Source organism: Lissotriton helveticus, chromosome 5_1, assembly GCF_964261635.1.
Source record: "Lissotriton helveticus chromosome 5_1, aLisHel1.1, whole genome shotgun sequence".
NCBI classification, from domain to species: Eukaryota; Metazoa; Chordata; class Amphibia; order Caudata; family Salamandridae; genus Lissotriton; species Lissotriton helveticus.
The window spans coordinates 321,047,856-321,069,288 of NC_136065.1; the positions used below are offsets into that span (position 1 = coordinate 321,047,856).

The window sequence follows — 21,433 nt, forward strand, 5'->3', positions numbered from 1 at the left end:
GCCCGCAGCAGGGGCCGTAGAGACAGGACAGGAGGCAGAGAGCAGCGCCGGTCCGCACAGAGAACCCAGGAGACCAACCATGGCAGCCCCCCCCCCACCCTTGCGGCTCTCCTCGCCCTGTGCCTCCTCCGCCCGGGGGCTCTTGGATTTAGGGAACCCAGCAGTTTACACCGGACCGGAGGGCAGTTATTTTGGATTTTCTGTGGATTTTTACCTCCCGGATCTGCAGAGGTGAGCCTGAATAATAGAAAAGTTGAGCCTGAGGGGGAGTTTTTACTACCCGGTCTGAAAATGCACCCCCCCCCCTGCCAAACTCGCGCTACGGTCTTAAGGGGGCTGGGTGCGGTGGTCAATGTTTCCTGTTCTTTTACGTTGCAGGAAGTCCCAACAGCCTTGTTTCAAATATTGTGAAAATCTGATTACCTCGGGGCTCTGTGAAAAAAAGGAACGCCCCGCACAGAGCCTGTGTGCCTGTTCTGTGTTGGAATCCCTTGATGGAGGGGGTGGTATGTTCAAATGTTGCACGTCAGAGAACTGCTCCAGGCTGTTTCACGCTGAGTTGGTACTCCCCAGAAGGTTCATTGCAGGCAACTGGGTGTGGATCAAAGTTTAGCCTCTGCAGCTCGCCTGCCACAGGTTGGCTGGGAAGTGAACTTTCCTCGTGCAAGTGGTGTTATCGCAGGTCACGTCTCTTTTGTTCATTCTGGCAAATCCTTGATTTATTATCACGTGTTTGTGGTGGGGCAGAAGGGAGAGTCTCTAAAAATGCTTTTAAGGGAATCGCAACCAGCGTGAACTGTATTGTGAACCCCGTGAAAAGGGATGTATACCTGGTTATAGGAGTGCCTTTTATGTGCCGTGTGGGACGAAGCCACTCCCACCAGCATAGTGTTTTGGGGTGGCCCCGTGGTTTCCTTTTGCCTGGGAGGGGTGGGGGCTGGGAATCTCGTTTGATGTGCGAGTTTTGGCTCTTGCACCATGTTGTGAGCACAATTACAGCTTTTGAGAGCATTTGGTGACAGGGTGGGACTCCGCTCCCTGATGGAATTAGCAGGTCTGGGAGGCAGCAGCTGCCTCTGAGGATGCAGAGCCGGTGCTTGACACGTGGGTGTAAAAAGTGCCCCCCCTCCCTAGACGGCAAGCTATAACTGTTCTTCCCGTCTTTTATTTATTTTAGGTTTTATATAGCGCTAGCTTAACCAGTAGGTATCAGAGCGCTTTACATACATCCTGTAAAAGAACAGATGGAAATTGCTTTACATAGTAGGCAGTAAGGAAGAAAACTAGGGATAAAAAAAAATACAGCATAAAAAATAAGGTGGTTCCTCTACAGCTGATCGCTTTCCCACTCGTGTGGGCACATCAGCTACCCTGTTCTGTGATGTAATGTCCGTAAGAGCAGCAGTGGTGTGGGTAATGTGACTGGTATTGTATGCGGGGGCAGAGACTGGGTGTTATTTGATATGCCTGTGTTGAGTGTGATCTGGGGCACTGGGCTGAAATGCAGCAATGCTGCTGGCTGCACTCTGCTGGGCATCTCGGGGGCGTGGGAATGCAGGCTGCAGACCGGCCTGTGAGCCGGGAGGGAGAGCGGGCTGTGTAAAGCCGGGTCCCGCTTTAAAGTCGGGGGAGGCCCGGCGTGTCTCCGAGTCCGAGCCTGAGTAAGCAGACAGGGAGACCGGCCTCGGTTATTGGGTGTAGTAGCGGCTACACCCAACACGCTCTCGAAACCGGGGGTGTGGTGCAGACGGTGAACTCTGCGTAGTTATATATTCGTAGTTTAAGACCTATACCCAGGGAACCGCACTGGACGAGGAAGGGTTTACTGTAAAGCCTCTATCGAGGCCCCGAGGGACATTGCTGTATTCTCTGGGGCCGTGCCCCCATTCTAGGCTGGAAAACAGCAGGAGCTGCACGTAGATTTCTTTTTAAGTGGGTTTCGCTGCAGCGTTAGTTTATTGTGCTGAAAGTCTGTGCCTCAAAAGACAAAATCGCCAATCTGGCGTTGAGAAATCTAGGCTTTCGAGCGTCTCAAGCTTCCGCCCAGTGAAGGCGCTTGAAGAAAGCGCCAAACAAAGGAAAGAGCGGAAAGCCTGAGGCTTCGAGGCCCTTGCGGACCCAGCACACGGGCCTCTCTGGTATACCGTGGTTCATCGCCCCTCGCTCCGACTATACCCAACTCCTCACCACCCGTGTGACCCCCCACACTTTAGTCGCCTCTTTTCTATACACATCTCCCCTATGACTCTGCCTGACTCGTCTCAGCGTGTGGGGATCCCACTCCCTCTTCGCCTCTCCACCATGTGACGCTTCATGACTGCACATATGACTTTCTGCCGTTAACTTGTACGACGCTCCCGTTCCTTTCTGAAGTTTTCCACTCGCCGACTATGCTTTTTTTTTATCCATCTTTAATGTCCTTTATCCTTGCTTGCATGTTTAATTACCTGTTCCTCCTATTATTTGGATCAGTCGGTCTCTGCCTTGTATTATAAGTTTCCCTCTTTTCACCCCCTTCCACTGCAGTCACTCCCATCTCTGTCTGCACTTTCCAGCTACGCGCCAGGACACTTTACCTCTCGTGTAATCAGTTTACCAATTACCTCGCATGTAAGCAGCAGGCAGCGCCGTGATCTCGCGTTGCTTCCGTGTATGCGTCCATGGCGTGCAGCCTGACATTCCACTGACCTGAGGCGCGCTCTGGACAGATGTTTCTGTGGTCTACTTGTTTCTTTTTGCGAAGCACTCCATGAGAGTGCATGTGTGTCCACCTGTTGTCTGTCGTGTACTTTTCTCCCCACTGCTTTCCTCGGTTTCCAGTGTGCTTTTATTTTTCAACTCCGCTTCTCCCCCACCTGCCCTCCATGCTATTTCCCCTACCTGTCCTTCTGTTCTGATTATTTTACTCCTCCTGTCCTTCTTTCACGTCTCACTGCCAAAATATATATTTATTTTTTAAAGCCTATTAGCTTTGCCAATGCTTGTTATTGCTTGCTCCCGTCCCTCTCCATTTCCATTTTGCTATTGTTGCTGCTTTTCCCTACTCCTCCCGCCTCCCTGTTCGTTATTGTTGCTTGCCTTGTAACTTCGACCCCTCCCTTGTTGTTGTGGCTTACCTGTCCATCTTCCTCACAGACACCCTGGCTCTGTGTGTGTGTGTGTGTGTGGCTCTGCAGGTATGGATGTGTGTGGGACTCTGTGGGTCTGTGTGTTTGTGTGTGGCATTTGCGAGAGATTAAGCTATTGGTATTGTAAATGACAGTGCCATTTATTTATCTGTTTTGAAAATCAACACATAAATAAAAATGTTGTCATTTACAATGCCAATAGGTCTAACTTTCTCAAAGGCGAAACCGTTGCATTGTAAATGCTTGTTATTTCTGCATTCCATGGAAGTGCATGTCATTTTTGCTCTCTCCCTCATGTGCTGCCAGCCACCATCCAATCCCTACTCTTTCCACTTTGATTACCCCACGTCCACCATTACTTCCACAATCCTCGCAAGTTCTTTTTCACTTTTTAGATCCCCAAACCTTACTACGCCTCTATTGATTCCCTAGTCTGTTTTGACAAACTCAGCGACCCCACCGCACCTCCATTGCTCTCATCATCACGTGCTTTAGCAAAAAATACAAAATAAAAGACGTTTTTTCCTTTTTTGAAGGATTCAGCAGCAGCAATAAAAAAAGCTTTGGAAACGGACAGCCATCTTGGAATGGTAAATGAAAACAACAAAAACAAAATGATCATCACATCATTCCATATGTACGTGCATGCATTGTGATGAATGCACTGTGGTCCCCAGATCTTCATGACGGATGTATGGATATGCATCATGGCACTTTGTTTTTTCAATTTTTTTGCCAGTGCTGGTAAACATCAGCAATACAAAAATAACCATGTTTTGTATCTGCCAAAGATTAACAGAATCAGGAAAAAGCATTACGAAAGTCAATAGGTCAGCATATGGACCTCCTGTTTCGTCAGTCCATATAAAGCCTCAGCAACATTCCTTTGATTGATAGCCTCCACAGCACTAACAGAATACACAACTAGAGGTCAAAGCTGAAAGAAGTGAAAGAAGACAGAATTGTTGCACCAACACCACGTTGGTAAGCAACTAAGGTGGATCCAAAGGCAATACAGCAAATAATGTGACTTCATCGAAAAAGTAACAAAAACAAAAAAAACAGAAGCTTTAAACTGATCACATACCATCTTAAACAAAGCATGCAAACCCAAATTCAATAATTTTGGTCATATCTCAAGATACTGCACTGTACAGCACACACACATTCTAGATACTACAAAGACTGACGGTCAGCCACCAGGCCAATGCTTTACTTCATGTAACAGGAATCCACATGGACTCTTTGTTTTACTCCCACTACAAAAAGTTGCTAACAATTTTTCAGATGCAAGCCACACAAAGGCAGCCAAAATAAGGGCATTGCCCAGCCGACTAAGATAACACCCAACACAATAAAAAATATGCACAAATGAGCTCAACTGCAACAATATTACTATAAGGACCTCATCAAGCTGACTATTGGACAATTATTCAACCATCAAAGGACGCGTAGTACCCAAGTCACAAACCTTTGTAATAGATGTCCCGAACTTTAAAAAACAAAATATAGCACAGAACTGTGCAAGAAACATTACAGACATCCACAATTGCTACAATACCAAACCAGTGGCAGGCCAGTGATACACAAATACCTGTTACAATGATCACATTTGCAAAAATGACCCTTTAGAAATGACCCGGGCCAGGCGCATCGAGATCGCCAACTCCCTGCAGCTGAAAGACACTCAGGTCAAGATCCGGTTCCCTACCTATGCCGACTTCATGGGCCCTCACGAAGATCCCAGAGAGGAAGCGTGGAGATACTCCTCCGGGAGTCGATTCCTAGCGCTATATAAACCCACAATTAAATTAAATTAAATCCACAGCGCCATCACCGTCCTGCTCACACCACATAGGAGGCACTTTTGACAACTAAGGCAAGTTTCTTTTTTCCTCCACCTTGGCTGCCTTGCATTTTGATAACTTGAACTTCAGTCGGTGACTTTTCTTTTTCTTTTTTACTTTCACTTTATTTATTTTACTGGCCCTGTATGTATTTAAATGCTATGGACTCCTCAACATAGTGGTTTAATTTAAAATGGCCGCTTGCTGGTGTGTTCCCATTACCCTATGACAACTGAAAGAGGACCATAGTCCCTACAATCACTAAACAGAGTAATAGGACTCACCAATGCTGGACATTAACAAAGGACTATATATCCGGGCAACAAGTCATACTAAGGATTCGGCCATCTTGGAATGTCCTCATTACATTGCTTTAGACTGATCTCTCACATAGGTACCCCAAAGACTAGACTTTTTGATCACCTCCTGATCCTCACTCTATTCTGGCGGAGTCCGAAACGCATACATGACCGACTCCCGGTGGAGCTGCTCAGACAGCTATAGGGGAGACTGGCTCTGGCACACCGCTATGGCCGTCACCTACCCATTCGTACTTTGGACATTTGTCTCGTTTTCTTCCCCGCTGCTGTCTCCTCCTGTGGTTTACCAGCTTTCCCCATTCTTTCTGATCTTGATTTTCATGTTCATCTGTTTTTTTGGAACCTTATGTAAAGCCGTTGAGACGACATGACCATTGCCCGGTGGAGCCGCTTGGTTCGGCTATAGAGGAGTCTGGCGCCCGCGGCCGTCACCTACTCAGCCGGACATTGGTGCATGGCACTCCACATCCTTTCGCTGGTGTCTCTTTATATCTTCCTCCGAGGACCTCCTCTCCCTCTCTCAGAATCCCTTTTCTTGTCCCCATCTTCCTTCTCACCCTCTCCTCTGATCCTGACCTGCCATCTTGTTCCGTCCTTTGTCCGTTCCTTTCTCCCTGCTCCCATTCATTCCCACGTTTCCCTTCTCTTCTCCCCCTTTTCCCTGACCCCTATTTTCCCTCACTCCCATTGCACCTTAATATCTTTTGTTTTTGTAATGATCTAATCATTAGATGTATCTGTATAACCTTGTTTTTCCTCTTCCTCGCAACGATCTTTCATGTAAATTTTGTAACGTTTGTAATATGCTAAATGCTAAATTCCTCATGTAACTTGTAACTGGTGTAATTCTATAATTTTGTGGAAACTTATGTAAAGACGTTGAGACGACATGGCCGATGCCCGGTGGAGCCGCTTGGTACGGCTATAGAGGAGTCTGGCGCCCGCGGCCGTCACCTACTCAGCCGGACATTGGTGCATGGCACTCCACATCCTTTCGCTGGTGTCTCTTTATATCTTCCTCCGAGGACCTCCTCTCCCTCTCTCAGAACCCCTTTTCTTGTCCCCATCTTCCTTCTCACCCTCTCCTCTGATCCTGACCTGCCGTCTTGTTCCGTCCTTTGTCAGTTCCTTTCTCCCTGCTCCCACTCATTCCCACGTTTCCCTTCTCCCTCTTTTCCCTTACCCCTATTTTCCCTCGCTCCCATTGCTCCTTAATATCTTCTGTTTTTGTAATGATCTAATCATTAGATGTATTTGTATAACCTTGTTTTTCCTCTTCCTCGCAACGATCTTTCATGTAAATTTTGTAACGTTCTAATATGCTAAATGCTAAATTCCTCATGTAAAGCGCTCTGATACCTCCGGGTCTAACAGCGCTATATAAAACTCTTAAAATAAATAAAATAAATAAATAAAATGAGTGACCTATTTGCTGTAAAAGAGGGGGGGTTCTCATGGGGAGGGGGGTCTGGGTGGGGAGGGCAGAGGGGGAGGGGGGGAGAGTAGTTGGTGGTGGATTGGCTCGTACAGCACATTGTAACATAGCACAGCACTACATATGCTCTATTTATACTCTTAAGCAATGGGTGAGCAAGAATAGCACAGGACTGGTAGAGGAGGAGGAAATTCTCAGCAAGCACAGATGAGCATGAGAATAGCTTCTATTAATGTCTGTGCCTAAATGACGGGAATAAAAGGCAGCGGGTGGCAGCACTGTTGAGAACATTGCGATTAGACATAATATGTCTCTAGGAGACCCACATCGAGGAACTAAATGATACCTGCCGGAACAGCTAGGTCTTGAAGTATTGGCACTCACAAAGCAGGAGACTAAAACAAGAGGGGTAGCCATACTTGCCAAAAGGGGGGATATCACGATCAGAATGAAAAAAGAAGATCAATGGGGTAGGTGGGTAATGCTGGAAGGTAAAACCAGGGGCGAAATATTCACATAAGTTTCTGTCTAAGATTCCACAGAGGATGATCCGGACTTATTTGAATTCCTGGATTCCGAACTCCCTCTATGGCCAGAACCAGTCATCTGCTGCGGGGTTTTTAATATTAACGGGCTGGATTGTTTAGGTACGGAGGCCGGACAGATCTACTCTGGCCGGAAGAAACGGACATGCCAAGCAATACTTAACCAGGCGTGCCACAATGCACTAGTGGATCTGTGGGCCGGGTGCAACCCAGCTGGCTCCGGTAGCACGTTTTACTCGGCCCCTCATAAGGTTATTGTTAGATTGGACTACTTCTTTATTTCCAGCTCTCTGGTAAGCAATAGCCAGTTAGATAAGCTACCAAGAATTATCTCAGACCATAACCCACTAGTACTAACGCTGACATTAGGAAACTCCCCGAAGAAAGAATCCAGCTGGACATTTGAGAGAGCCCTCCTGAAAGACGAGAAATATATCAAACATATGCAGGAGTGGATGGTGTCATTCTGGGAAATTAATAGAGGGAGTGCTCCCCCAGGCGTTGCCTGGGATGCATTTAAAGCCAGCATTAGAGGGGAAAAACTAAGCTATACGCTACACAGGAATAGACAGGAGAGGGCCAGAGTAGATAAAATCACGAAAGACTTAGCAGAATTAGAAGAACAACTGTCTAGGGCTATAGAAAGAAAGGGCACCCTGGAGGATATTCTCCTAAAGATTGACCTTAACAAAGAAGAGGCAAGTGAAAGTATTTCGAGTAAAGCAGCCGGTAACTACCTAACTAACAAGGAAAAATGTTATGAGCTTAGCGAGCGTATTGGGCATATACTGGCAATCCGAACAAGGCAGAAACTGGCAGCAGGGGAAATTAAGGGGAAATTAAGGAAATCTCAGACGGTAAGGGGGGAGTGGTAAATAGCCCTGAGGCTATTAGGGAGGTCTTTAGAGGGTTCTATGCGACTCTTTACGATCAACAACAGCCAATTTCTGCAAACTGGGTCACGGAGTACCTTGGAGGTACTCAACATTCGGTACTAGCCAAGGAGGAAAAAGAGGAGTAAGATCTCCCAATCACACTACAGGAATTGGGGGAAGCTATGGACCCCCCCCCCCCATTGGGGAAAGCAGCAGGCCCGGATCAAATACCCGCTGAATTTTACAAAATTTTCAGGGGGTCACAGTGTAGAGATCTTCACACGACCTTATTACAAGCACAGCAGGGGAACATCCCAAAGAAGTAAGCGTTCATCATATTGCCCAAAAGATGTCAAACAGAGGAAAACGCATAGACTTTGGCAGTCCGATGTGAAAGACACTGTAGGGGCTCAGTTCATTCATCCACTTGCACACACAACAATATTTGAGATGAGTTTTGTAAGTTTCTTTATTGACTTCTTGTTGCAGGTTATTAAATATGTACAAATGTTCATTAGCCTGGTGTTCCTTAATCTCCAGCCTCACCAGGAGCAGCCTGTCACCGGTGGCAGGGGTCTGCCCAGCACCATGTGACTCTGGGCAATAGCTTGCTTAATCTTCCCGACGGCCCCCAGCGCTGGTAAACCTACGGGTAGCTGTGCGCTTTACAAATACAGGATTATTATTATAACATAACATAAGCAGGATACAACACATACCTGGCCACCAAATTCTACCAGGGTCTTAATCTACATGACAGAAATTCTACCATGACCCTCAAACAACCACCTCAACAATCTTGAAATACCAGTATTTGTAAAGCATGCAGCTACCTCCGAAGTGGTGTCCCAGCGCTGGGGGCCCTCTGGAAGATTAAGCAAGCCCAGAGTCATATGGTGCTGGGCTGACCTGCCGCCGGTGCCGGATATCGAACCGTGGGCCCCAGATTCCAGCGTCAGTCGCCCTGGCCGCTGCGCCACACCTCTTTGTTATGTTATGTTATGTTATGTGATTTTTTATTTGGCGCACAGATGCTCCAGCTAAGGAGCGTCCTGGCGCCCGACAAGGCAGCTACACAACACAACTAAACTATAAGCAACACAAACATACAACTAAGGGAATAAAAACGTTTTCAACGCGCGACGAAAGGAAAGCAAATCGCTCATAGCGCGAATTGCCGGGGGTTAGGAGTTCCACAGGGTAGCTGCACGCACTCGAAATGAGCGTCCACCGGCCCTACTTCGCTTGAAGCGCGGCACAACGGCCAATTCGAGGTCTGCCGATCTTAAGAGTCGTGCTGGGATGTAATTGGCCAGGAGGGTCGTAAGGATCATTGCCGGGGTCCCCTTCAAGATCTTATAGGCGACGCAGAGGACCTTAAACTGGATCCGCTGGGCCACCGGAAGCCAATGCAGCGCCCGTATGGTGCTGGAGGTAGGACAGAATCTTGGAAGGCCTACCACCGCTCTCGCTGCGGCGTTCTGGATCCTCTGTAAGCGCCCGATCTCTGCCACATTTAAACCGGCCAGCAAGGAACTCGCATAATCCAGCCTGGAGATGACAGTAGCTTGGATCATGAGTTGCCTGGTGGGGGCATCGAAGAACTTTAGCACAGGACGTAGCCCACGCAAGATGCCGAAGCAGCATGCAGCCGTGCGTTTAGTGTGGCATGCAAACGTAAGGGAGGGGTCCAGCCAGACCCCGAGGTTCTTAAGCTCGGCGACTGGGATGGGAGCAGGACCCAGCTCCCCCGGCCACCATCTCTCTCCCCACAGTTCCGGCTGTCTACCAAATACCATGACCTCGGTCTTACTAGCGTTTAGCTGAAGACAATTGGACGTCATCCAGCAGCTTTCACGCCTCCTTCCTAAACTTGCAAGAACGATTAACCTATCACACCTTCGTTACACTTCAGCCACAAATGACAATTCAGACCAAAAAGATTTGAATTCTCCCAAGTCCAAACGAGGCATTCACATTCCATCTCAAATTTTCAGAAGATGTTCGACAAGCAACAACATGGCCGTATCATTTTTTTTACAGTTGCTTTCCATTCATCTTCCCAAACTGCCCCATGACACGACTGTTCCTTCTCTGCTACGCTCTATTGATCGTCATCAACAACATCATCGGCCCTCAATGGCAACTATAAGTAGTCAGCATTTACGTTCTTCACAGTGGCACATATTTAATAGTAAAACTGTATTCATGCATTCTATAAATCCCCTTCACAATATGGGGTGTTGCTCTGTTTGCCCCCTTTGTTAAAAACAACTCAGCTTGAAGCTTATGGTTGGTACACACAAATTCTAATATGCTGCACACTTCACCAACAGGCCAATGCTTCATGTTCAATGGAGGCGTATGTTCTTTGAGTTATCAGTGCTGGATTAAACCCTGTGCAGGCCCCTAGGCAGTCAAAATGTTGCCCTCCCCCCGCCCCCTCGCAAATGCACTGGATGTTTTTACAAACTGACAGCTGCCAGGAGATGAGCTTTTAAGAGACAAACTTATGTGAATTTGATATCTCTGGTTTATGTGCTTTAAGTTGTTATTAGGTACTTTACATCGATGCAGTAGTTTCTCTATAGAGTCTTTAATATAATGTTTTCGCTTCTTTGAGTTGATTAATGTTTTTCTATCTTTTGGAAACAGTATTTAAGAAAGCTTGATTGTAATATTCTTTCAAGATCAAATCAATATTATTTTGATCAGTTGTTGCGGGCCCCTAAAAGGGAGAAGGGCCCATAGGCTAGTGCCTACTATGCCTATTTGGTAATCCGGAACAGTGAGCTACTCAAAGTATGTGACGCAAAGGCAACCACTCTTTCTCATCTGTCCCTGCCCTGCATCAAAACTGCTCCCAAACCATACATGCTGGCATCTGTGACCACTATTGTCTGATCACATGGAGCTCTCAATAAGACACTTTGATTAGCTTGGGGGAAACTGCAAGGGGATTGTTTTTAACTGCTTTTTTATTATTCTTGACGGCATACATTTTTTTTGTGAGTGCTTCACTTTGACTCGCATGCGAAAGCGAGTGTTTTTTTGACTGCCGGCTGCCGGGGGACACTCCGTATGGAGCAACCAGGTGCTTTATAAATAATTGTATTATTATTGTGTGTCTTAAGAACAACAGCCCCAGCTGTACATGTATTTGCTCGGACAACTGCTAGCACTCTTTGGACTATACAAATGTTTAATCTCTTTTCATCAATTTACTTAGTAGTTAAACTATGACAGAAAACAAAATCCAATAACTTGGCAGTGTACTCATTAAGCCAAGAAATAAACACAAAAGGTCATTATCACATGAAGAAGGGTCCCTTTTGATGGCTCACGCAAGCTTAATCTTTTAACTTAGACTCTCCCTGGATTCCAAAAACACAAGAGGAAGGGCTTGGACAGCACACCTATGGTCACTTATTAAGTCAGCAAACATATATTACAATCAATGGGTGTCAGTATTACCCACTCCAACCCAAACAAAATAGTATCAATCACAGTAATATTCATCAAAATATAAGGATCCAAGGCACGTGGTAGTCTTGATAATCTTTATTCCAATACAATTTCTTTAAAACTTCGCAGCACACAACTTGCAGACACGTGTTTCGTCTTAAGAGACTTTTTCAAGGCTGGAAATATTAAAATAATACACCCATGAGTGTTCCATACAAATAAATGAATGAATCAAATACATTAGAAAGTCCATTACAATCTATAAATGTATTATTTAAAATAAACACACCTCTTAAAAACAGTGCATTCTACATTAAAAAACGAAAAGAAGTAATCCATTATACATACAAAAACAGATACATCAGATATAACCTTTTGATCTCATATCTCAAAGGGAGCTTAGAACGTTTTGACAATTAGAACTCAAAGTTTATCGACATATATTAAGGGAGAAAACATCAGTTACACTCAATTTTTGCAGCAGCGATGGCACTTTGTCTTGCTGCTGCCAAAATTGAGTGTAACTGATGTTGAACAATTTTGTTTATCATAGGGACATCATGGTTTCTTTATTTTCTCCCTTAATATAGGTCTATATGTATCTGTTTTTGTATGTATAATGGATAACTTCTTTCTGTTTTTTAATATAGATTGTGTGATTATCAAGACTACCACGTGCCTGGGATCCTTATATTTTGATGAATATTACTGTGATTGATACTATTTTGTTTAGGTTGGAGTGGGTAATACTGACACCCATTGATTGTAATATATGTTTGCTGACTTAATAAGTGACCATAGGTGTGCTGTCCAAGCCCTTCCTTTTGTGTTTTTGTCTGAAGCACACTTTGTGCGCTATATACACCACTGGGTAGTGGGTGTTGTTAGGGCTAATTGAGCACCCATTATTTAACTTTATCATAGTATATACTATTCCCACGTTTATATTAGAACAGTTGATACTGTGAAGTCAACGAATGTGCGGAAAGTTCTCTATTTAGAGAACACTAGTACCCCTCCCTGGATTCCGTTTGTCTCATATACTCCACTTCATGCACTCCAAACCTGCATTTGTATATAACAACAGTTAATATGGCTTCTTCCGATTTAGAGAGAGCACAAGGCAAGACTTTGTCATGTTTTCCTTGGTTGACCCCCACATGATCTCGAAAAAATAAGACATTGTGCAACTCACCGAACAATCTTCGTATTAAAATCGGTTAAAAACTGCAGGCGCAGAGGCCAGACCAAAGGGCATTCTCACAAATTGAAAAGCATCCTCTGTCATCACAGACAAAGTCAAATGTTTAGATTCTGGGTGCAACAACACTTGTTCATATACACTCAAAAAGTGTAACAAGGAGAAACAAGATACATCCTTCACATTCACCCAAATTTAAACAATACTCAGAAGGGGATGGCGATCAACCCAGATACTTTCATTCAGATCTCTTAGATACAAGTGCAAATCTTTTATAATTTGCCTTCCTTGCTAAAACTGGAATAAGCAAATCTCAAGATTCTACAGGTTTTCTGACGTTACACTTACACAACTGATCAAAGTCCTCGATAGCTAAAGGAATATTCCTCACCTTGTGTACAGCTCCCTCCTTGAGAATAATTCTATGTTCGAATTTCGTTGCGAGACAACGAAGCTTTAAAGCATACATTTGCGGGAAATCATGCAATCATTTTTATGCATCTTCTGTAAGAAGTACCAGCTCAAGACAATGGGGAGACCAGGACCATGCCCAAAGTGTTCTCTCCAACGCAAGTATCTTTCCTTTCTCTACTATATACACTTTGGTCTCTGCCTTCCTATTTTTATAGGAAAAATTCAACCTAAAAATATCCTTGTATCAGAACTTGCCACCACAGCAGCCACTTGTTCTAAAGTTCCTTTAGTAACTTAAAACCTTTTAACTTTTCCCAAACAATTTGCCAATCAGAGTGCATGATGAACACAAATCTGCCTACATTAGTATCTCCTTGCTTCTAATCCCCACTAAACTCTTAGGAGGATGACATGATTCATTCAATTTGTTCACAGTAAAGTCAGATAGGTTGCCACCAAACACAATCAGAACTCCCATGTTGCTCTCATCACTCACTACTTTTCATCTAAGGTTCTCCCCTATGTATCACATTAACAGAATTATTACCCTCTACTTACTCTCCTTACACACCTGAGAAAAATTACAACACCTAACATTTTACATTTATAGCATCCTGCTTTGATAGCTGGAAACATAAAAGGTCAACACAGTATGCTTTGAACCCCCCATATTCATAACATTAATGCTTCTGGCCTACATTCCGTACTTTGTTCCCTTCTTGTTCTTTGTTTTTAGGCTGCTTGTCCAATATTTACATTGCATTTACACTGCAAATTCAAAACCATATTCACCTCTTCTCCCTTTGAGCACCCTCCATTACGAGAAATGTTCTTGATGCGTCTGCCTTCAGATATAGATTTTTCTAGCAAAGTGTACGAATTAGCATCTTTTGCATGGTGTATTGCCAGATATTTGCCTTGACTATTTTGCTGACTTTGGACCTCTGTGCACTTTAACTGAGCTTAATAGTGGTAAATTGCCTGTCTACCCCTCTAAACATGGTCAACTTGGCATTTTCCAAATTGTTATATTTAAATTACCTACTAGTCCCTAATAAATGGTAAAAAATATACCCAGGGACTGTAAGATAAATGTCATAAGTGGCCTGCGGTAGCCATTGTGCCATGTACTACAGTGACAGTGCAAAACATGACTTCTGGCCTACCAATGTAGACAGACTGCAGCAGCATAAAAACTGCAGTTCAACCTCTCAAAATAAACCCTTTTGACAGGTCAAAACCTTCCTTTAAATATTATTATCTCGCCCCTAGTTAGATCTTGTAGAGCACAAAGCAGGGTGCAGGTAACTCAAAAGTAGAGCAAGTAGAAATGTAATGTGATCATGTCTTTACAGCAACTAGCACATAAATGCTATTTTTCACTATGGCAGGCCTAACTGTCCTATGTAGAAAACAAGAGTATACATTAAAATCCCCAAACTGTATTTCGGGAATGAAACAAACTGAAAAAATAAGTAACAACTATTTTAATAGTTAATAAAAATCCGATTCAATGGTGAAGTCTGATTTTTTAATAAATATTAAGGGAGTAACTTTAAAAAGTTACCTTTTCACTAGCCAATGTGCCTGGTGGCTAAAATTGCATTTACTCTCATTCTTCTGCATGCCAGTAATTAACATTTGAATAGGTGTGAAATGCTTTCTAAGGGAAAACAATAGGCTGACCTGACTGAGCAGAGAGGACTCCTCTGAACCTCACTGAATATGCAGGATGGGGGCTTTGAGCATTCTTTTTGACATTACAGTTTCAAATCACGCTGGAGTGTCAAATAATGCTCTCCTGGGTTTAGTGATTCAGAACACACCTGAAAGGCTGAGAAGAGGATGTCAAGATAGTTCTTGTGTGTACACTGTTTGGTTGCTGAAGCACCTGCCTTGCCCACCAGACTTCTGTCTCTGGGTTTTACATATAACACTGAGGCAAACTTGAAATGAAGGGGAACAGGATGACAAAACAATTTATGTGTAGCCACTGTCTGGTTCCTGAAAAATTCTACTTTTGTTCTACCAGTCTTCTATCTGGGTTTATGTAGGTAGAGTGGCTGCCCCAAATTGGATTGTAGTGTTATATGTGGGAGGAGACTAGTATTACCATAGCACAGTCCCAAAACACAGTGCACCCTCTGCCAACCTTCGGACCCCAAATTTAGTGGACAGTGACTTTCGCCATCTTGAAAATGCCCAAAGTGGGTAGGGTTGGTATTAGAAACATTTACCCCATTGATTAGGTTGCACCCAGGAGTCATTTCCAATCACCGTCTCATGCCAGACAAATGTGGCATCTCCAGGCACCCATTTCTGAACACTTCTAGACATGAGGAAGATCAGAAGAGGACTTAACCTGGTGTCTGCAACTTAAGAAGAGCCCTAAAGGAAAAGACCGGCTCTCTCTTTCACTCAGGACAAAGACGTCGACTCTAAGGGTCATACGCCTGACTTCCTGTTCAAGTTACTGGGAAACAGCAATCTGCAACAGGAGTTTCCTGAAACTGCACAGCTGATCAGAGGCTGCTGAACCTAGACTGGACGTTACTCGCTGTCGGACACCCTGTGAGTCTCTAAGTGCATTCCCTGAGGTCCAGGGAAGTTTAAGAGTGTACTCCCGTAGTAGATTGGGAAGTCAAAAGGTAAAATCTTTGACCAGGCTGAACCTGGTTGGTGTATCTGACCTGTGCTCCATCGATGTCTGCGTTAAATTGTGCCTAAATTCCGTTCCATAGCGACCAGTAACTGTCATTGGCATTGTCAATCAATCAATCAAAACCATTTATATAGCGCACTACTCACCCGGAGGGTCTAAAGGCGCTTGGGGGAGGGGGGTCCGCTACTGCTCGAACAGCCAGGTCTTGAGCTGCTTCCTGAAGGCGAGGTGGTCTTGGGTCAGGCGGAGGTGGGTCGGGAGGAAGTTCCAGGTCTTGGCGGCCAGGTAGGAGAAGGATCTTCCTCCTGTGGTGGCTCTTCGGATGCGGGGGACGGCGGCGAGGGCGTGGCTGGTCGATCGAAGCTGGCGAGTGGGAGTGTAGAAGTTGAGACGGCTGTTGAGGTATCTTGGGCCTTGGTTGTGTAGGGCTTTGTGTGCGTGGGTGAGGAGACGGAAGGTGATTCTCTTGTTGACCGGGAGCCAGTGCAGGTCTCTCAGGTGTTTGGAGATGTGGCTGTGTCGGGGGATGTCGAGGATGAGTCTTGCTGAGGCGTTCTGGATACGCTGGAGTCTCTTCTGGAGCTTGGCGGTGGTTCCGGCGTAGAGGGCGTTGCCGTAGTCCAGTCGGCTGGTGACGAGGGCCTGGGTGACCGTCATCCTGGTCTCGGTGGGAATCCACCGGAAGATCTTACGTAGCATGCGTAGGATGTTGAAGCAGGACGAGGAGACGGCGTTGACTTGTCTGGTCATGGAGAGGGAGGAGTCCAGGATGAAGCCCAGGTTGCGTGCGTGGTCTGTTGGTTTGGGTGCGCTGCCCAGGGCGGGGGGCCACCAGAAGTCGTCCCAGGCGGAGGGCGAGGAGCCCAGGATGAGAACTTCCGTCTTGTCTGAGTTCAGTTTCAGGCGGCTGTTCATCATCCACTCGGCAACGTCTTTCATCCCTTCGTGTAGGTTGGCTCTGGCGGTGGCGGGGAAGTTGGTGAGGGAGAGGATCAGCTGGGTATCGTCGGCGTAGGAGATGATGTTGAGGTTGCGTTGGCGTGCGATGGCCGCAAGGGGGCTCATGTAGACATTGAAGAGGGTGGGGCTGAGCGAGGAGCCTTGAGGAACGCCGCAGATGACTTCGGTGGCTTCTGATCTGAACGGGGGTAGGCGGACTCTGTGTCCTTCCGGCGAGGAAGGAGATGAACCATTCTAGTGCCTTCTCCTGGATTTCGACGTTGCTGAGGCGCTGCACTAGGGTGCGGTGGCAGACAGTGTCGAACGCCGCGGAGAGGTCCAGGAGGATGAGGGCCGCTGTTTCCCAGTTGTCCAGCAGGGCTCGGATGTCGTCCGTGGCTGCGATGAGGGCGATCTCGGTGCTGTGGTTGGCCCGGAAGCCAGACTGCGAGAGTTCGAGGGATCCGTTTGTCTCGAGGAAGGCGGCCAGCTGCTTGTTGACGGTCTTCTCGATGACTTTGGCAGGAAACGGGAGGAGCGAGATGGAACGGTAGTTTTTGAGTTCGGTGGGGTCCGCTGATGGTTTCTTCAGCAGAGCGCTGAGTTCGGCATGCTTCCAGCTCTCCGAGAAGGTGGCGGTGTCAAAGGAGGTGTTGATGATGTCCCGCAGGTGGGGTGCGATGACAGCGTTGGCTTTGTTGAAGACGTGGTGAGGGCAGGGGTTGGTTGGAGATCCGGAGTGGATGGAGTTCATCATACGGATGGTGTCTTCGGTGGTGGTCGGGGTCCAGGCGCGGACGGCGGTGGTGGGGGGCGTTGGTGCGGTCCTGGGGTGCGTCGGTTGTGTGCTGAAGCTGTTGTGTATGTCTGCGATCTTGTTGTGGAAGTAGGAGGCGAGGGAGTTGCGGAGGTCTTGAGATGGGGTGATGTCGTTGGTTCCGGCATTGGGGTTGGAGAGCTCTTTGATGATGTTGAAGAGTTCCTTGCTGTTGTGTGCGTTGTTGTCCAGTCGTGCCTTGAATGCAGTTTTCTTGGTGGCGTGGATCAGTTGGTGGTGTTTTCGGGTGGCAAGCTTGAGGGTGGTCATGTTGTCTGGTGTTGGGTCTTTGCACCATGCTTTCTCGAGGGCTCGGCAGTTCTTCTTGGAGCTCTTGAGTTCGTCGGTGAACCAGGATGCTTTCTTGCTGCCGGGTCTGCTGGGAGGGGTCCTCAGTGGGGCGAGGTCGTCTGCGCAGTTGCTGATCCACTTCGTGAGGTTGTTGGCGGCCTGGCTAGGGTTCGCTGAGCTGGTGGGAGGGTGCTGGCTCAGGGATGCGGCGAGCTGGTCGGCTGTGATCTTGCTCCAGCTCCTGCGAGGAACCTGTTGCTGGTGGTGGTGGGTTGTGGTTCTTCTGAAGCTGAAGTGGACGCAGCTGTGGTCCGTCCAGTGGAGTCCGGTGGCGTGGCTGTAGACGATGTCCTTGCTGGATGAGAAGACGGCGTTGAGCGTGTGTCCGGCGCAGTGGGTGGGGGTGGTCACCAGCTGCTTGAGACCGAGGTTGGCGAGGTTGTCCAGCAGGGTGGTGGTGTTGCGGTCGTTGTTGTTCTCCAGGTGGAAGTTGAGGTCCCCGAGGAGGATGTAGTCAGCGGAGGGGAGGGCGTGCAGGCTGATGAGGTCGGCGATGTCTTCGCTGAATTGTGTGCGAGGTCCCGGGGGTCTGTAGATGAGGGTGCCTCTGAGTGTGGTCTTGGGGTCTGTGTGGATCTGGAAGTGCAGGTGTTCGGCGGTTGTGAGGGTGTCGTCGGTGTTGGTCGTGATGCGGATGGTGTTCCTGTGGATGATGGCGATGCCTCCTCCCGTCTGGTTGGCGCGGTCCCTCCGGGAGATCTTGTATCCATCCGGGATGGCGATGGCGATGTCGGGTGCTGAGGATGCGTTCATCCAGGTTTCCGTGAGGAAGGCGATGTCTGGAGAAGTGGTGTCGAGGAGGTTCCAGAGTTCGATGGCGTGTCTGTGGACAGAGCGGGTGTTGAGCAGGATGCACTTCAGGTGGTTGCTGCTGGTGTTCGGCTTGTTGGGTGCTGGTGTAGTGCAGGTCCGGTTGCAGGTGAACTTGCAGGAGTGGCAGCTGAAGGGTCCGTGGGTGCGTCTCTGAGTGGCTCGGTGGCATCCCGGGGATCGGCCGGTGTTGAGTTCGGTGGCGTCGTAGGTCCAGCGGATGGGCTGGTGTCTGCGGGGGCCAGGGGTCCTGGCGCTGGGCGCGGTCCTGGCGCGGACGGGCGCAGACGGGCTTACCTTTGGCGCACAATCGGTGCGCCCGCTGCGCGTGCGCACGGTCGCCATTTATGGCGAAGTGCGAGGGAGGGAGGAGCAGCTGGGAGGCGGGGAGGGCACAGAAAGAAAAGGGGGCGTGTCCAATCTCACAGCGGTGGGAAGCGGGGAGCGGGGCGGGAGGGCACAGGGGGCAACAATGGGGACAAACAGCACAGGGGGGCCCACAGAAAGCGAGAAAAAGGGGCAAAAAAGCCTAAATTAGGCAACCAGGCAACAGAAATAACTCAGCAGACACAGACCGCAGGAGACCACGCCGAGCGAGGCAGGGGGAGTGGTCAGCCGGCAGCAGGCAGGCTCAGCGAGGCAGGCGGGGAGCACACGCTACAGCTGGTGGCCGTGCGGCGCGGGGGTGTCCTAGGAATAGGTCACACTCACCTGCGCCGCACGGTCGCCATTTATGGCCAAGTGCGAGGGAGGGAGGAGCAGCTGGGAGGGCACAGAAAGAAAAAGGGGCGTGTCCGATCTCACAGCAGCGGGAAGCGGGGAGGGAGGGCACAGGGGGTCAACAATGGGGACAAACAGCACAGGGGGGCCCACAGAAAGCGAGAAAAAGGGGCAAAAAAGCCTAAATTAGGCAACGAGGCAACAGAAATAACTCAGCAGACACAGACCGCAGGAGACCACGCCGAGCGAGGCAGGGGGCGTGGTCAGCCAGCAGCAGGCAGGCTCAGCGAAGCAGGCGGGGAGCACACGCTACAGCTGGTGGCCGTGCGGCGCGGGGGTGTCCTAGGAATAGGTCACACTCACCTGCGCCGCACGGTCGCCATCTATGGCCAAGTGCGAGGGAGGGAGGGAGGAGCAGCTGGGAGGCGGGAGCGGGGAGGGCACAGAAAGAAAAGGGGGTGTGTCCGATCTCACGGCGGCGGGGAGCGGGGCGGGAGGGCACAGGGGGCAACATGTATGTCTCTTGGCGCTATTCCTACTTTAAAAAAATTTAATTAATGTCTCAGGGTCCTCCTATTGGATTTTTGACATTTTATTGTCATTGTTACTGTTATATGTTGCTCTATTTCGCTGATTCGGTTGGGATTTTTATTGTTTTCTGTTTCAACTTCATTGGTACTGCATTAATATTTTACATATTGCCCCAGGTTTAGCCTGTCTGCTCTGTGCAGTAGTAAAGCAGGGAGCTGAGCTCACGGTACTTTAGTGACTTTGAGGTTCCCTCTGGCAAACGTTATGATTATCCCTTGATGTAGGTAGCCACACATCCCACCTCATGCACCTCAACGAATGTTACCCTTATAACCTAGATAGAAGAAGAGAGGATGATTCTTGAAAGCCATCCTTAACCAAGCCCCACCACCTTCCCTGCCTTCCTTCCCCATCCTGTGACTATACTTTCTGCTTTCAGCCAATTCAGACGAGCAGACCTGTGCTGCCAAGCCACTCGAGAGCCCTATCAGTCTGGCCTGGAATGCCTTAATGACATAACAACAGTGGGTAAAGACTTTTGTTATCAACTGGTGCTACGGGGCATGACAGTGGGTGACCAGATTTAGAATCTGGTGCAAACAATATTCATGGCAATATAGTCTACCACAGTGACAGCAGCACCATCCAGAACACCGTCCTGCTCCGAATAAGAATATTGGAGGAGCCACTGCCCTTTGGCACTCAACCACACAGTTCAAGGTCTTGACCTTTATTTATAGGTCTGACTGTCTCATCTTGTCCCACCACTAAATCGATTTCAGCATTTTCTCCATCCGATAATCCGACTTAAGCACCCTTTCTTTACAGATAACATTTTTTCAATGTAGTTCCCCTTCTTTTACTACGCACAGGGCTCCTGAAGCCACTAAATTAAGTCTACGTGGCCCTGTCCGATGCTTTCCCTTTGCATGTTTGGCTCACAGCCTTCTTCATCTTGCCTGCCTAACAGGACCGGCATCCTCCCTTGGACACCGGTCTAGATCACCTTGGGTCTAAATCTTATCTTTTTCACCCTTACATTTCGAACGCCTAGTATGCCTGAATGTGTGCACTATCCCCAGATAACCTCGCACCGCGTTATCCCATTGCTGAGACCTGCCTCCCCAACACACCTTCTTACCACAGAAAGCACTTCAAGCTGTCGGGGCCCACTAGAGAGTGCTCCGAGGTACTCTCTGCCTTGCTTCTCTTAGGTGGAGCACGGTGTACAGTGACGCGTCACCCTCTTCCTGTCATGGAGATAAACAGAAGACAGTGGCCGGTGTCGTACAATAATTGGTACTCCTTGAAAATCAGCGTAACCCCTGCTCCACGACTACCTTCCAGACTCCTCCCTCCTTTTGCACTATTGG

The 21,433-nt window shown here is 47.8% G+C and overlaps 1 protein-coding gene across 3 annotated transcripts in view; it reads right to left on the bottom strand.

The window, feature by feature from the left end:
• Window positions 1–21,423, bottom strand: part of SDF4 (stromal cell derived factor 4) — a 187,755-nt gene extending 166,332 nt beyond the window's left edge. The window contains exon 1 of one of the 3 annotated variants that reach the window (XM_078642371.1): window positions 21,202–21,423. The gene's annotated coding sequence lies outside the window, so the exon portion shown is untranslated. Of the gene's footprint in view, window positions 1–21,154 lie in introns of all 3 variants that reach the window. The other 2 variants (XM_078642372.1, XM_078642373.1) reach the window with 2 other exon arrangements.
• Between the last annotated feature and the right edge of the window lie 10 nt (window positions 21,424–21,433).